The sequence below is a fragment of the Tupaia chinensis genome, unplaced genomic scaffold (assembly GCF_000334495.1).
Source record: "Tupaia chinensis unplaced genomic scaffold, TupChi_1.0 Scaffold000708_1, whole genome shotgun sequence".
Lineage (NCBI taxonomy): Eukaryota > Metazoa > Chordata > Mammalia > Scandentia > Tupaiidae > Tupaia > Tupaia belangeri.
Window position 1 is genome coordinate 719,870 of NW_006160231.1, and position 4,944 is coordinate 724,813.

At 54.4% G+C, this 4,944-nt stretch overlaps 1 pseudogene; it reads right to left on the reverse strand.

Annotated features, from left to right (window-relative positions):
• Window positions 1–3,331: 3,331 nt before the first annotated feature.
• The window catches only part of LOC102474895 (transmembrane epididymal protein 1A-like), a 2,702-nt pseudogene continuing 1,089 nt past the window's right edge, over window positions 3,332–4,944 (reverse strand).

The following is a 4,944-nucleotide window of genomic DNA, read 5'->3' on the forward strand; positions in this document are numbered from 1 at the left end:
CCAGGGCCTGCCCAGGGCAGATTTGCCCCAGTACTCAGGTGAGCCTTCGTCCTCCTGTGCAGTGAGTCCGGGTCTCCCTGTCTCCATTTCCGACACTCGTGGTTCCCGACAATGCTTTTCTGAGTGCGTGCTCTTCTGCCAACGCCCTGGCGTCTTGACTGTTCTCCTGGGCACACACTGTTGAGTGGACCAAAGTGTGGTTTTGATTCTGTGGAATGAAACCGCCCTCCTTTCTTACTTTTCAAAAATTAACTGCTAAAGGGAGGGGAAAGGGCACTTCGGGGATCTGGAGTAGCCTCCATATTGAAGATAAATAATGTCTGAGGAGCGGGAAAAGAATTCCTCTGCTCATGCAGGCTGTCTCCCAGCTGCAAACACTTCACGTCCTTTTCCCTCTCTGTATCAGTGCTTTGTCACTCCGTGTTCCCTTGCTACGTGTGAGAGCAACTCATCAAAGAAGTTTTTAAAATAGTGTGTGGAAGGGAGCCGGCCGAGGTGTGGTGGATTGCTCACGGCCTCACTGCGGGTTGAGACCAGACTGGTGGCTCCAAGAGCTCCCTGGGCCACGCCTAGGACCTGGAAAGGAGGCGGTCTTTGTGGTGCAGCAGAAGCTCTAACAGACTTCCTGCTGTTGCCCTGCAGGGTGGTGTAAATGAAGGGGAGAAGTCAGGGTCAGCCAGAGAAGGCCAGGGACACTCGTTTAGAACTGGGAGACACAAGAACCACCCCGACCTGGTTTCTACAGCCTTCATTTCAGCATAAAAGAATAAACCTGGGGGACCAGCAGTTAGTGTAATGATTATGTCACTGGACTCCCATGTAGTCGACCGCAGTTCGAGTCCTGGACCCGGTGGCTTAAACTCACGCCAAGCGCATGTGCATGTGTGCCCAAGATCCCAGGAGGAGAATGGAGGAGAAGGGATTGTGGCGTGGCCATCCCCTCTGGGGGGTGATTCCTCACTTTCTGTCTCTCTCTGTCTTTCTGGTGAGCGCACCCACCCTATAGCAAAAACCCGGCCTAGAAGCCGGGTCCTCCCCATTCCCGCTTTATGTGTCTGCTGTGTTTTTTCTGAATCCATTTGTTCGTTTCCACTGGGGTTCTATGTCCCTTGGATGGAGAATGTGGAGGAGAAGAGGTTGTGGAGCGCCTGTCTCCCCCTGGGAAGCACTTTCTCACTGTCCTCTGCAGGCCCCCGCTGGTGAACCTATGTACCCTATAGCAAAATATTTTTAAATGTGGTTGATTTCTATTTACCTCTCTCTGTCTCTCTCTCTGGTGAGTACACATGCCCTATGGCAAAAATCCTGAGAGGAAGTATTATTATAGTTTAGATTACTTATGGCTAAACATTGATATACTATTTAATAAGTTTGTTGTTTATTTTCTATCCAACCTCTTTCCTTCTCCAGGTCTGGGATTCGAACCATGCTCAGCCATGTGGGAGTGTCCAGCGCCTTCACCAACACGCCACCTGCTGGTCCCCAATTAGATATTTCTTAATACGAATGAGACACACGAATGACGGAACAATTAGTCTATTCATTAACGATGCATCCACGTGTGAACCTGGAGCACCAAGGTCTGGCCTGCCCCCGCTCTGGGAGTAGCAAAGCTCGCAGGCCGGGGACTGACTGGCACCTGCGCCTCCCTCCGAACTTGGTATCCAGACAGCTGCGACCCAGGATGGCAGGCACACGGAGAGCCTGGAGCCCTCTCCCAGGCCACGCCCAGGGCAGGAAACGAAGGCGCAGCCCTGCCAGGGTAGCAGGGTGAAGCACACTTCTCTCTCGGGCGGCAGCTCTTGCTCTGAGCCCGCTCTGGTTCCTCTAGGCCTTGCCGGCGTCCCCGTGTGACGGACTGGGGGTAGGAAAATGACTAGTCATAAAATGGAGTTAGTTAAGCTGAGAGGGCACCCCATGAGCCCTGCCCGAATGTGGTTGCGAGTGTTAAACTGCTGCTCTGCTTCTGTAAACAGCCTGCCAAAGTTGCTAGAGACTGTGTGGAAAATGCCCCCTTGTTCTCCCTTGGTGCCCTTGCAGATTTTACAGCCCTGCAGGCCCCCAGAAATCCTTGCAGCCCTTCTTCCTGCACAATGCCCTTGCAACACCTGTGACCCCAACCCTTAACCCTTCTCCTCTTTCTCCTTCTCCCTCGAAAGCCCCCACTTCACCCTTTGCAGACCCTTCCCCAAAGTATGGTAATCCCCTTCTGGTTTTTCTGGTTTCTTCCAGAATCACTCACACAAAACATGCATACGTGTGTCGGACTTTATTTTTGTTTTCTAGAGGGTACATGCACTCTCTAGAGCAAGAAAGAGAGAGAAGGAAAGTGAGAGAGCACCCACCGTCCGTGGAGAACGGTCATGCCGCAGTCTCTTCACCTCAGTTCTCCTTCCTCTTGAGATTCTGGGCATGCATGCTTACACCAGGCGTTTTCAAGCCTTAGGGTCCAGAACTCAAACTGTGCAGTTGGCCGCGTGGGATCCAGCGGTCTTAACCACCACGCCATCAGCTGGCCCTGCATAGACTTGATTGTTGAGGACTTAGAACAATGGCATTGCTTTGTATCCTAGCGAAACCTAAACAGTTTAAAGTTAAATTGAAGTCTTCATCATTCTTTATAATCACCTTTGGAAACTCCCCTCTGGCCTCCTTTCTCCTCCCACCCCGGACTTGATCCCCTGCTAAATGGATTGCCTTCCCCCACCCACTCTCTCCATCCTCTGCTCTCCCCGGAGACAAAAGAAAAAGGGAAAGAAAAAAAAAGAACCACACTCATTATACGTTTAAAAAACAAACAAAACCAATGTATTTTCTTCATTTTGCTATTAGTTTGAATAAAATAAAAAAATAAATAAACAGAGAAAAGAAGAAAATACAGGACTACAGTATTACGTGAGAATACATCCCCCTCTTTCACACGTGGGCATGTACGCATGTGTGCATGCGCACACACACACACACACATACACACACACACGAGCCCTCCTGCCCCGTCGAGGACAGGTATAACGGCCCAGGACTCACCGCCGACCCTCCCCCAGCTCCCTGTTTTCTCATTTCATTTCCTCCTCTCGGCTCCCAGAAAGCGTTGGAGAAAAGCTCACCCTTGCTCTCATTTCACAGATGTGCATGGCCGGGAACCAGGGAACCACGCAGAAGGAGCCCTGGAGGGGACAGTGACAGGTAGGAGGGCACCCTAGGAGCTGGAGGTTTGGTTGAGAACAAGGATGCGAGTTCTGGGCATAGAAAGCCACATGTGGACGCCGGCCTGCAGCGACGGCCCTTGAAATGCTCATTCCCAAAGACACCCCATGAAGGCTTCCTGTACCTAGATGCCTCCACCCTGCAGCGTGGCCTCTGCTCTGAGGAGCTCCAGATCTTCGCCACTGGGGACGCTGGGGCACGACTGGTACCGGGCAGCAGGGGCCTTTGTCCTGGAGGAGGAGCGACGGTGCCAGAGGCTGCGGAGGCCATAGACGGCAGCCAGCATGGCAGCTCCCAAGGCCAGGTGCCAGCAGAAGAATTGGGGGAGGAAGGCGAGGTCCTCAGGGCTGTCTGCCCGTCAGGGCTGCCCCAACGGGGGTATGAGGCAGCACCTGAACTGCAGCATCTAGGCGCTGAACTGCAGCGTCCAGGTGCTGAGCACCAGCCCCATCCAGGCCTTGAGCACCCAGAGTTGGGGCCGGTCAGGAGCCCAGACCTCGACAGTGAGCACTATGGCAACCAGGAAGCTTGGCCCCAGGAGCAGGCTGTGCACACAGACCTCCAGCATGTCTTTGCCCACATGGTACATCACCATTGCTGTCACCAGGACGTGGAAGGCCCGGGCCCCGGCTGCCCGCTGCAGCTGCGTGCTTCACTGTGCGCGGCACGACTGGCTCATAGTGTCCACCACGTCGCTGAGCATGAAGAACCCGCAGACGGCGATGTGCTGCCAGTTATCCTCGTATGTGAACGGCCGCAGAGGGCCCTCCGCGTCCACCACCATGAGTCGGTTTACTCTGGGGGGTAGAGTAACTCGGCGAAGATGGCAAACAGGGTGACGGCCACCTTCGTCACGCCTTCCAGGGGTGTCACCTGCCACCACCTGTGTGCTTGCTTCTTCCTTGGGGACAGAGGGAGCTTGAGGACCTTCTGTTCCTGTCGCAGGGCCAGTGACACCAGAACCAAACAGTGGAGGGAGCAGAAGAGGAAGGCCATTCCTGGCACCACATGGCCCAGGAGTCCCGCCCCCCCTTGGAGCCTGTCAGGGCGCTGGGGAAGGTGGCCGATGGGCAGCAACCCACGGGGCTCTCCTTGCGAGCAAGAGTGGCTGTTTCTGTGCCCGCGGAGCACCCTGACGGAGCCCCAGCCCTGCCCATGTGCACGAAGGAGGAGGGAGATTCTTGCTGCCTGCTCATGCACCTCTCCCTAGGGTGGGGCGTCTTTGAGGGTTCGGCAGTTCAGAAGTCTTACTTTGCTCTCTACGCAGTCTGCTAGGTTCTGGGGTGTCACCCCTTGCGCCTCACCACAGCAGTCTGTCCCACAGAGGCTGGTTTCCCCTTTCTGACACTGGCTGTTCTGCCCCCAGCATTCCAGTGCTGTAAAACGAGGGGAGAGAGGGAAGGGGCTCCAGCAGAGAGGGGGCGCTGCCTCTCTCGGACCGACTGTCCCTCCGTGCCAGGCACAGCGCAAGCCTCCCTTGCATTTCAGTTCTGCAAGAACTCTGAGAGGGAGCGGTTGCCAAACAGACTCCACGCACGGTTCGGGGCTCATGGGACAAGCGCAGGGCACATCTGGCACCTGGCACAGTGGAACCAGAGCGTGGGCCGAGTTTGCTCTTTTTTAAAAAAAAAAAAAAATTATTTTTATTTATTTAGTTAGTTTAATTTGACCAGAGAAAGACAGAGAGAGAGAGAGAGAGAGAGAGGGAGAGAGAGAGACAGTGAGGGAGCAAAACGC